Source organism: Cervus elaphus, chromosome 29, assembly GCF_910594005.1.
Source record: "Cervus elaphus chromosome 29, mCerEla1.1, whole genome shotgun sequence".
Taxonomy (NCBI): Eukaryota; Metazoa; Chordata; class Mammalia; order Artiodactyla; family Cervidae; genus Cervus; species Cervus elaphus.
Window position 1 is genome coordinate 43,640,083 of NC_057843.1, and position 12,645 is coordinate 43,652,727.

General features: G+C 41.7%; 1 protein-coding gene across 2 annotated transcripts in view; it reads left to right on the forward strand.

Annotated features, from left to right (window-relative positions):
• Positions 1 to 12,645, forward strand: part of TJP2 (tight junction protein 2) — a 123,611-nt gene that overhangs the window by 20,156 nt on the left and 90,810 nt on the right. Inside the window, exon 2 of one of the 2 annotated variants that reach the window (XM_043891251.1) lies at positions 7,656 to 7,779. The exons of the other annotated variant lie outside the window; for it this stretch is intronic. The gene's annotated coding sequence lies outside the window, so the exon portion shown is untranslated. The remainder of the gene's footprint in view (positions 1 to 7,655; positions 7,780 to 12,645) is intronic. 2 annotated transcript variants of the gene reach the window in all.

Consider the following 12,645-nt stretch of genomic DNA (forward strand, 5'->3'; position numbering starts at 1 on the left):
AAAATGTACCAGATATCTCCTAGCATGGTCAGGCATAGCTGGATTCAGAAACTCAAATGATGTCATCACATTTCTCCCCATACTGTTATTCTTACCAACTAGTGGTGACCCCCTCTCTACCTGGTGGGGAGCATGATTGCCAACAGCTCTAATTTCCTATCAGCCCTGGTTGTCAACACTGGTAAAGAGGGCATTTCTCTTGAAAGTCTTATTTTCATCCCAGGGCAGGCTAGTCCACCCAGTCTGGGTCCTGTGTACCATGACCCATTAGATGGACCCCTATGATGGAGCATCTACCTTTACCCCATGGAAAAAGGGTAAGAAAAGTCCTTAAGGCTGAGAGGAGACATTTAAAAAAGGGAGAGGGTTAGATTCTGAATATCTTCTAACAGCCTGATTTTCATGCTAGCAGAGCTCACCCATGCTGGGTATTAGAGGTAAAGACATTTCGGGACTTCCTTGGTCATCAGTGGTTAACACATCGCCTTCCAATACAGGAGCATGGGTTCAATCCCTAGTCAGGAAGCTAAGATCCCATATTCCTCTGGCTAGAAAAACAAAACATAAACCAGAAGCAATATTGTAACAAATTCAGTAAAGACTTAAAGATGTTCCACATTAAAAAAAAGAAAAACTTGTTAAAAAAGATAATTACAAAGAAAAACAATTGTTTCTCAATTAATCTTTGCTTTGCAACTGACTCAAGCAAAAAGTTTATAGCATGTAGAAATGCATTGCCATAAATGACAACTGGAACTCCCTTCTTCAGTGTCAAGTGCAGCCTTTTAGAGAGAAGTATTTGGAGAAGGAGCAAATCTGCTGCTGATTTTAGTTCACCCAGAGGCATGCAGGCTTTTTGGATCAATTATTACCAGACCTTGAGATAAATCACCTCCTGTGCCATTAGTACTTGAAGGATTAGTGGCCTCAAAAGATTTATGTGCGGATTAATTGGGGAGTGTACATTAGATCGCTGTGTTTAGAACCACCATCATCCTGCAAATCATTTTCATTAGTGCTTTATTCAAAATTCTCTAGCCTTATATAATACTGACATTGCAGGGAAATCTGAACAAGGCTTTTATTTATTTATTTATTTGTGGTTTGGCCTTGGCCTCGCCTCCACGCCTTACCCCCCACAGTAGTTTAATAGCGCTGGCTGGGGATGCACTGAGCATCTAAAAGTAGAGCGGCTTCCAGTGTTGCAAAGATTGCTTCATCTGCTTCAGCGGAACACTGCCCCAAATTTCCTTGACCTTGTACTGAGAGGGACAAGATGAGGTACAAGAAATATATGACTATTCTGGAAGCAGCAGTGGGCATCACTCCACTTAACAAAAGAGAACTTCTACCTGAGAGAAGAAGACACGTGAACCTTTGGCAGCAACCTGGGTAAGCAGAGGAGACCAGAAGGTGCTTTGTGTGTGTGTTTGGGGGCCCAGGTGGACTCAAGGGTCATCCCTGTCATGAGAGTAATAGATGTTGAGTTCTTCATGGGGAACTTGTTTTCTTTTTTTTTTGTAGTTAACCTCCCATTTGTTTAATTCTCATCAGAATTTTAAATAGCACTGCTCCCCAAAGCAATTTATATATATATATCTTGTTTATCACATTCATTTTCTAAGCACACTACCTTTTTTTTTTATGGCTGAAGTTAAACTCTATTTCAGGTTCAGCCTGAGCTCGGATCCCAAATTTGTGTTGTCTCAATAAATGCAGATTGTTTCTTCCTGGCAGATATGGTCTCCCCAGACAGAATAAAAAGTAGTCAGTAATGAAATTCATGTATAATCTTCTAAGGAAATTCCTGGTCTAGCAGTCAAGAAGATGAAGGAATGCATGTGTTTTGAGCCCATTTTTGCATTCAGATATTTTAATTTTATGATTTTGAAAAAAGTGTTACATGGGCTATTAATGTAGCAGTTCTTGAAATGTAAATTGTGCCTCGTTTATTCCCCCCAACAATGCACGTATTTTTCTGACTGAAGTGTATATGCCGACTTTTTCAGGTAATTACTTCTCTTGAAGCAGCAGTCTTTGCTTCAACATGTCTTTCTTCAGCGCTGGCACCCCCCACCCCCCACCTGCCCCTGCCAATCTACCAGTTGAAGAAGGGTTAAGAGGCCTCAGTTCTGATTTTCTTCTCTGAAGTCCCTCTTTTGTGTCTTTTACATGTTGAGAAGTTTAACTGAAAGTTCCTCTATGATGCACATGCAAGGACTGAATTCAGTTTTTAAACTGAACAAGCCAAACACTTGGCATTCACTCAAGGATCAGCTTGAGGTATCTGTGTAGCTAATGGTATTTCTTTTTAAAAGAAAATAGGAAAAAAAAAACCCAACATTAAAAATAAATAAAAAGAAAAGAGTCTCTAGCTTATTTTTATCATATAAACAATATACATTCAGAAATACAGAAGAAAAATTGTGATCCATAGTTCTGCCTTCTAAAAGGTGGAACTTTTAGAAGTTCCTATATAATCATTTAAGTCAGTAGTTTGCAAGGGTGGAGGTGCAGTGGCAGGAATTGTCTCCTAAAGGATATTTGGCAATTTCTGGTTACAGTTTTGGTTGTTCCAACCCTGGGAGGGTGGGGGTGGTACTGGTATCTAGCAGGTAGAGACCTGGGATGCTGCCCAGCCTCCTACAAGGGACAGGACAGCATTCCCTGCCTCCCTTCCCACTCCCCACCCCCCATGCAATAAAGAATTATCCAGTGCAAAATGTCCATAGTATAGCATAGTATTGCTGTTGAGACACTTGATTTAGGTAGATCCTCTTTGACTCTACAAGGTAGGTTTTATTGGAAACAAACTAGATGTTTCTTTGGGAAATTTCAGAGATGCTTTAGAATGGAATCCTGAGGCATCAAGATGATGATGATGATGATTTTGCTGCCCTGGTGGCTCAGATGGTAGAATCTGCTTGCCAGTGCAGGAGACCTGCGTTCGATCCCTGGGTCGGGAATCTCCCCTAGAGAAGGAAATGGCAACCCACTCCAGTATTCTTGCCTGGAGAATCCCCATGGACAGAGAAGCCTGGTGGGGTCCCCATAGTCCATGGGGTCGCAAGAGTCGGACATGACTTAGTGACTAAATCTACCTACCTACCTGAAAGTAAAAGGAAGTGTATACGTGTGTAGAGGGTGCAAGAGGTATGGAGTGACCCTAGGAGAGGTGATGTGGGTCAGTGTTTAGTGATGGCTGTGGAAAACGTGTTGTGATGACCAAATTGTGATTCTTCAAGGAGCCCCTAGAGATTGGGCATAACTGTTTGTCCCCAAATGACAGAAATTTAGAGCTGGGAGGACCTTTTGTCAGGCATGACAGGCAAGCTTCATGTGTCATGCCAAAACCTGTTGATGGGTGGACAACTGAGAGGATCAAGTCAGGGAGGATCCGCAGGCCAAGTATGGAATATTGTGAATAATGAGTGATACTTGTTCTAGACATATAATTTGGAGAACTGGGAAGCTGCAATACACATGCTATATATCTTTACCATTCCTTAGTTATAACTTAGTCTTCAAATTTTACAAGTGTGAAACAGCCTCATTTGAGTCATCGTGATCGAAGACTTAGTCCTCAGACAGCAACTGGATGTTCTTAGTTTCTGGCTCAGGACCAGTCATTAAAGGATTCACTCTAAACAAACATGCATGATTCAGATGTGTAAGTTGACTGCCACATTATTCATTTCTTTTTGGAGATAACCTTTTCCAGCCATCAAAATGAGTAAATGCCCTAGGTAGAACCACCTCTGGTTATCCTCAGTTTCCCAAGCCTAGCCAAACAGAAGTCAAAGCATTCATTCCAAAGTGATCCTTAATAAGGAGAGTTGAGTGTTCCTTTTTTTTTTTTAATTCCCTTGAAAAAAAACATTTGTTTAAGCCTGATGAAATATCTCTGCATCGCAGGTCAAGATCTTCCTTATATCTGTAATACTTTGAGTTCTTTGAATATACATGGATGAAAGAGTATTTTGCTGATCCTCATTTTTTTGTTTGCTGATTTTATCACTTGACACAGCCTTTCTGTGGACATATTAATATCCTTCACTAACCTTGTAGTAAACTCTCCTTTCTTGGCATCCTAGGAGGGATTATCTCCTACTGTTTAATTTTGTAAATAAGTTCTAAATCCTTCAGCGGCACCTTGATATCTTATTTCTCACCCTTTAATGTGCACATGAACCACTCTGTGAAAATACAGGTTCTAATTCTGTAGATGTGGTGTGGCCTGAGAGTCTGCATTTGAATATGCATAAGGTGATAACTGTCAGTTTTGGTGATGCCCACCCCGTGGATGCTCCATGACCCACACTTGGAGGAACAAGCATCTAGAGCAGCCCATTCCATGATATCCTACTTGTTCCCTCTTGACCTCACATTTCTCTGACCTTCCTAAAAATTTTGTCCCAATACCTCCCCTCACTGCAGCTGTTAGATGTCTCAGTGGTTAGAAGGTAGGTGATAAGTTGTGCTTCTGCGGAGGGAAATCTGCTGATGAGCATTCTGACTGGAGATTTCTCTTGAGTTGGTTGACTAAATAGTGGGGCCAATATTTCTTCCAAGGATTCTGTCCCTTTCATTCTTTTCCAGAACTATTCCAATTGCTACAACATACATGTAATACTGCATAGTAATTATGAGCAGCTCCTTTTGGGTTTTAGAACATAATTGGAGGTTAGGTCATGACTGAGTTTTCAAGACCTCAAGGAATTCTTTCACTACCAGCCCTTTCCTCCTTTTAGTACTTTGTGTTGCTTCTGCAAACAGAGCTGTCCTGGGGCTTCTACTCTACAAACTGTAATCATATGATAGGTTCAAGACCAGCTGCCAACCAGTTGACTGAATGTTGCAAGTTTATTGAAGCACAGATTGGATAACTTGCACATGTATTTATTGACCCCAATGCCCAACACGATAGGTACACTGGCAAATATTTTGCCATTGCTTACTTGGTTTTAAAATAGCCCTAGGACTTCCCTGGTGGTATAGCGGAGAAGAATCTGCCTGCCAATGCAAGGGACATAGGTTCAATCCCTGGTCTGGAAAGATGTTACATGTCATGGAACAACAAAGCCTGGTGTGCCACAACTACTGAGCTTGTGCTCTAGAGCCTGCAAGCTCCAACTTGTGCCCAGCCCCTGCAATAAGAGAAGCCACCACAGTGAGAAGCCCGTGTACCATAACAAAGAATAGCCCCCACTTGCCAGAACTAGAGAAAGCCCATGTGCAGCAACCAAGACCATGTGTAACCAACAATAAAAATAAATTATTTAAAAGGTAGCCACAGGTAGAAAAATTTTTTTTCTCTTAAAAAAATTGACATCCAGGGACTGCCCTGGTGGTCCAGTGGTTAAGATTCCATGCCCCCAATGTAGGGGGCACAGGTTCAATTCCTGGTTGGGAAACTAATATCTCACATGGTGCATGGCATGATAAAAAAAAAAAAAAAACCAAGAATTGACATCTGATTACTGAGCCTCTTATGGATTTTCCTTTTAAAATTTTGTGAAGTTTTCTAGCACTAACTCATGTACCTGACAAAAATTTTACATATTTTTGAATACTAAGTGTATTTAGTTTTCTTCCAAGCTTTTCCTTAATTTGAAGGTAGCCCTAGTCAATGTTAGAGAAGGAAATGGCACCCCACTCCAGTATTCTCGCCTGGAGAATTCCATGGACAGAGGAGCCTGGCGGGCTACAGTCTATGAGGTCGCAGAGTTGGACATGACTGAGCGACTATCACTAGTCAATAGTTTGTATTTCAGAAATGGCTGGTTGTTATTTGAGGTTCCTATAAATGTCAGAAACTTCAGGCAGTATCATAAAAGATAGTTAAAATCAGGATGTTGTCAAAATGTAGAAAACTGACTTAATTCAAAAGCAAGCCATTTCAATGAAAGAGGCAAACTCTCTTTGCATTGATACATGTAGGAAAATTTCATACTAAGGCCCAAAACATAACCAAGTCCATCTTGATTTGCTGGGCATTTATTTATTGTCAGAAGTAATAGCAGAAACCGTATATGGGCTGGACTCTAATCCTGCTGCTTGCCTTGTAGGATATCCAGATGTCCCTGTACTAGCCTGTGCCCACACTTCCTGCTGATCCTTGGAGAAGGGAAATGGGTCTCCTGCCTGCACAGATAAAATGGACACTCTCTGATTTCTGTTCCATTGTGTAGGGAGTGTTTTGCACAGATGCCACAATATCACTTTGTCTAGCAGACAGAGGAGTGTGTGCGGAACTAGTGAGCAGCACATTCCTCCTCCCACTCGATGTGTCCCCATATGAGGCTGCTGGGTTTCCAGCCCCGCCCAGAAAGGAGCTTGCCTCTTGTGCCGTTTGAAAGGCATGGGAGGGATTCATAAAAATGTCCTGAAAGAAAAAGAAAAAAAAAAGTTCAGAAAGCATTTTCTTGGGATGAGGGGTTAAGATAAAAAGTATCTGCCATCTTTTCTGATTGGGGGGAACCCACATGTATAAATACAGAGACAAGCCAGTGTTGTAATTCCCTTTTAGTTGAAAATGTTTTTTCTATTGTATATTTTTAAATGTTGAATTTAAAAAAAAAAAAAAAAAGAAAAAAAAAATGTTGAATTTAAGTTAAGTATATTTTACCAAAATTAAAAAAAAAAAGTTTTCTCTAGGTGTTTTATCACCTGCTGGGTATTTTTTTTTTTTAACCTGAAAAGTGAATTTTTTGTTTGTTTGTTTTGGCTGCACTTTACTGCATGTGGGATCTTAGTTCCCTGATTAGGGGTTGACCCACTCCTCCTGCATTGGCAGCGCAGAGTCTTAACCACTGGACCACCAGAGACATGACATGACGTGTGTGTGTGTGCTCAGCTATGTCCAACTCTTTGTGACCCCAGGGACTACAGCCTGCCAGGCTTCTCTGTCCATGGGATTTTCCAGACAAGAATACTGGAGTGGGTTGCCATTTCCTACTCCAGGGGCTCTTCCCGACCCAGGGATCAAACCCACATCTCCTGTGTCTCTTGCATTGGCAGGCAGATTCTTTACCACTGTGTCACCTCTGCACTGCCAGGGAAGTACCCCCCCAAAAGTGAATTCTTTACTCTTCTTTTTTTCTCTTTTTTGAAGAACAGGACAGCAATTGCACTCCTAGATATATAGCTGAGAGAAATGAAAACTAAGTCCATGTACACATTTGAGCATAATAGCTAAAAAGTGGAAACAACCAACCCAAATGTCCATCAGCTGTAAAGTGGATAAGTAAACAATGATATATCCATACAATGGAGTGAGGTTCTGACACAGGCTACAGCCTGGATGCAACTTGAAAAAGTTATGCCAAGTGAAAGAAACCAGTCACAAAAGATCACGTATGAGTTCATTTATATGAAATCTCCAGAAGAGGTGACTCTATAGAGACAAAATTAGATTGGTGGTTGTCTACAGCTGGGAGGAGGGGGGGCGGGAATTGGAGGATTAAGTGGTTTCTTTTTTGAAGTAATGAAAATGTCCTAAAATGGATTGTGGTCATGGTTGCACAAGCCTGTGAATATATTGAAAGCCATAATGTAACTGGGTGAACTGTATAGAATGTGAATTTCAGTGCGTTTCAAGGTTCTCGCTAAACTGAGAATGATGGTGCTGAATTTTAATGTAGTGTCTTTTTCAGGGTGCGAAGTACTGCCTTGCTGTCATCTCCTTGTGAGTGGGATTGGCATCCCAGCTGCATCTCTTGGCACAAGTGCTCCAGGAAACACAGACACGTGTCAACAGACAGGTTGGCACTTTACCAGGTACTTGCCTTTTGGTCTCTCATCAGCTTAGTTACTGGCCTAGTTTGATTAAATAATCTCACATCCTACAAGTCAAGGCCACCCTATTCGATGTGGCTGATAATGAAATTGTATAATATCCAAGAAAATTTAATTGTCATGGCCTGTTTCCCAAAGATGAGAAAGATCTTACCTGCATTTATGGTCTGAATTGATAGGTAATTCTGGGCAAATGCTGATAAGGCATCTACGTCTAACCCTCATTATTCAGAATAAATGCATACCAAGGTATTTTGATGTCTAGGGTTTATAAGTCATTCTGGTAGGTCACGTTTTTTCCATTATCTTCGACATAGCAAAATTATATAACAGTGGAAAGTGCTTTGCTGAAAATAAAAAAGACATCAGTCACACTGGCTTCTAAAGATTAATTACGTACAGGCTTTTAGAAAAAGGGCTGAGCATTATCTATTGACTGATTCAGTTTTAAGTACGAATTAAATAGGATTTACAGGGTATTAAATTCTATTTTGACAGATGCTAGAGTGTATTTGTTCTTAGTTACACTTTAACCCCTGGTTATAGGCCAGTCCATGGCTGCTAGAATGGGGTTAGAATTTTTTTTTTCATGTGTTTGTTTCTAAATTCCTGTCTATTTAAACTTGAGGACCTTACTGGGGTGAATTCCAGCTTCATATCAGTGCTGGAATTTAGTGGAGTGTGACTAGCAGATAGCTCTTCAAATCCTAGTGTTCCTGCCTTCTGACTGTGTGATCTTCTTAATGTTTGTGAACTCCATATCCTTTATCTATAGAAAGGGCTTGTTAACATGAAGCTGAATGAGTTAACATATAGCAGGCATCGGTCACACAACCAAGGCCTTTCTTGGCATCTAGTTGTTCAAATGGGGATACTTGAGTGGGGAATTCCTCAGTTTCCACTGAACTAACAAGGCTAGGAGTGGGTTTCGTTTACTGAGATGTTCTCTGTGGAGCTTTTAAACATTCCAAACATAAGAAGACAGATGCTTGCCCAAACCCCGGAAGTGGTTTTCCTGAAAGATTGCTGGGTAGGATCTGTTGCTTTAGTCAAGTGATTTAGAGGTGCAGTATGGATACGGCCAAAGAGGAGCTCGAGCCAGCATTGTCTTTGGACAAGGACTCAAACAAGCCCCTCCTGATAAATATCTCCCTGGTTCTGATTGCCTATACTAGTGACCACATACCCTTCAACATCAGTTTGGTTTCCCAAGCCAGCATCTTACCCCACAGCTCCTTCACAGATAAACACTGAAACCCGGGTTTCTGGGTGAATTAGCTTCAGGCAAACTTGGGTGGTGCGGTTTTCCCCACATGGCTGTAGTTTCAAATCCAGCGGACATTTATTAAGAGCCTTTTATTTGCCAGGGACTGGACAAGGGGCTTTCATCTATCTTGTTTATCCTCAGAACATTCTGGAGGAGCTATTGCCAGCTCCCTTTTGCAAATAAGGAAGCTGAGATTCAAAGATTTTAAATGGTTTCCTCAAGATTGCATAGCCTCTGATTCCCAAATGCAGTGAGATTCCTATAATAGCAGCTGTTTTCCATACTAACTCTACAGAACTTGAGGATTTAACTCCTAAACTAGGATAGTAATGGGTTTTTCACACGGGCCAGGTCTGATCAATTGATAGTGGCTGCCTGGAGTTAAAGATTTCTAGATACTGTCCCAGCTGGTGCTAGTGGTAAAGAACCTGCCTGCCAATGCAGAAGACTTAAGAGACACAGATTCAATCCCTGGGTTGGGAAGATCCCCTGGAGGAGGGCACAGCAACCCGCTCCAGTATTCTTGCCTGGAGAATCCCATGGACAGAGGAGCCTGGTGGGTTATGTCCATAGGGTCATAAAGAGTCGGACATAACTGAAGCAACTTAGCATGCAGATACTGTCCACGTTTGTTGAGTAAGAATTTTGTGACCCATTAGCAATGTCTGGCATGGATGGAGGAGGGTTCCTGAAGGCCCTTTACCTGTTTCCGATCATCAGCTTCTACCTGCACGTGCCCTGCTTTACAATCTTAAAGTCTCTGGAGAGCACTATTCACCTGGCACTTGTTTGTTGCTACTTTAAGGGGCTTTGGAGTTCACTTTTCTGATGCGGCAAAATCATCTTTGCCTCTTTGCTTTCGGGAAGGATGCTCAGAGTCTGGACAGAGCCTCACTTCCTAGACATGGATTCTCATTGCTAGATAATTTAGATAGTAACAGTTTAGAGTTGTCACCAGCTCATCCCATAACATGGGTATAGATAAGCGAGTTGAAGGTGAAAATTAAAAACTTTTGCTTCTGTGCCCCTGAGAGCCCCTCTGCGGTCCCCTCTCCCCTGGGACTCCTCCTCTGTAGGGATTCCTGGGGAGCTCACAAGCAGCAGCCCAACCCCTTCATGTGAATTGGAGACAGAACAGTAGCTCACAAACTTTAGCTGCATCAAAGTCACCTGGAGGGCTTGGGAAAACACAGATTCCTGGGTTCCCTCCCTAGAGTTGCGGCTTCAGTCCCTCTGGGGTGAGGCGCAGGATATTTGCATTGCTAGCAAGTTCCCATCCAGGCTGATACTTTAGATTTCCCCACCACACTTTGAGAACCACTAACCTGGACAGTACTTTTAACAGCTATCTTAGAGCCTGGGCTTGTTTGTAGATAGTGTGTGGCCAGTTTCCCTACCTGTGGTGAAGAGATTCTTTCCCCAAACATTTAATGAGCACCTCACAGGCTCACACGGCACTGCCCGGGGAAAGCTAAGAGGAATGTAAAGGCTTGTCTGGGGGACTTGGGAGTCTAATTTGAGATCAGTAATTACACTGCTGTGTGAAAAGGGCTGCAGAGCAGAAGGCCTGACGCAGTGATTATGTGAGAGGAGGCTCCTGAGGAGGGTAAGTAGTTAGCCAGGCGTGCAGAGAGGGGAAGAAAAACGTGGGGAGGACAGACTGTACCTCAGAGGCCTGGAGATGCTGTACTGTGAGGAGAAAAGTTGTTTGTGGTGAGAGTTCCATTGTAATTCTGATATGAAGTATCAGCCTACAGTAATAAAGATGAAAGCCTTGTACTTATTTGGGTGCTTATTACAGTGTACTAGGTACTGTACTAAATACTTTAGCTGCATCATTTTTCATTTAATTCTCAGACCCACCTATGAGATATGGGTCCAACTATAATCTTAATTTGTATTAGTTTCCTAGGGCTGCAGTAAAAAAAAACCAAAACCCTATTGCAGACTGGGTGGTGTAAACAATAGAAATGTATCGTCTCATAGTTTGTATTACACGACTGAGCGACTGAACTGAACTGATAGTTTTGGAGGCTAGAAGTCTGAAATCAAGGTGTTGGCAGCATTGGTTCCTTCTGAGAGTTATGAGGGAAGGATCTGCTCCAGGCCTCTCACCTTAGCTAGAACATGATGGTCTTCCCGCTATGTGTGTCTGTCTCTTTGTCTAAATTTACCCATTTTAAGATAGCAGTCACACTGCATTAGAGGCCCCCCCCTCCAAAGACCTCACTTTAACTTCATTGCCTCTGTAAGGATCCTAATTCCAAATAAGATCATATTCTGAGGTAGGGAGAGCTAGGACTTCAACGTGTGAAATTTGGGGAGACACCGTACAACTCACTATACCATTTTACAGATGCAGAGATGGAAACTTAGAGGGTTTAGATAAATCACACGACCGTTAGGTCCAGCTGTGTAACTTGCCATTTTGATAGCTCAGAAACAGCTGAATAGTGGCATACTTTAAACCTAAGAAGCAGCAGAACTGGGGTTTGTTGAAACCCCAGATCTGACTCATCATTATGTTCTATCACCCAGTGCTTTGCTTTGTTTACTGGCTTTTCCCTTTTTTTTTTTTTCCTGCTATGTTTGCTCATGGTTCACTAGGAAAAGCAGTGGTGTGGAGATCAGGATACCAAGCTGATAGCCTGTTTATTTCTAATTCTTGAGTTTCTGGATCAGATGTTTTTATATGTCAGTTTTCTATCCTGCCTGTTTAAGGAGAGTGGTGGGAAACTACCAGATTATATCAGGGATCCCCACCCTCCAGGATCTACTGCTGATGATCTGAGGTGGAGGTGATATATATTAATGATAGTAATAAAATGCACAATGAATATAATGCTGTTGAATCATCCTGAAACCATTCCCCACCCCACCCCCTCCCTCAGTCTGTGGAAAAATGGTCTTCCACAAAACTGGTCCCTGGTGCCATAAAGGTTGAGGACCACTGGAGTGCATGACATTGAAAATTCATTGCTATTAAAACATTAAATCCCTATACATAGGGGCTTCCCTGGTGGCTCAGTGGTAAAGAATCCGCCTACAATGCAGAAGATGTGGGTTTGATCCCAGGGTCATGAAGATTGCCTGGAGAAGGAAATGGGAACCCACTCCAGTATTCTTGCCTGGGAAATTTCATGGACAGAGGAGCCTGGTGGGCTACAGTCCATGGTGTTGCAAGAGTCGGATACAGCTTGGTGACTAAACCACCACTTCTTATAAATACACAGGTTATCAGAGTATAGATGTCCTATTCTTAATTTCCTTCTCAAACCAACCTAAATGTTTGTAAGCAATACGTTAGTTCTGCACTTGTATTTTAAGTACCTTTACTTGGAATTGTTTCAACATTCAGGGATTCAAGCAACTTAATTGTCTAGCTGTGGAGATTTTAGACAAATAGTTTTGTTAGTACTCACACAATAATTCCATATTTTCCTCTTTAAGTATTTGTAATGAAAGAGCATTGCCCCAAATACTTATGTACAAAGACTTTTGTCACTTTAGCAATTTAAGCAAAATAATCATGAGAAATTTGTGTACCATTGAAGTGGAAGAAAAATAAAAATAAGAAGTGT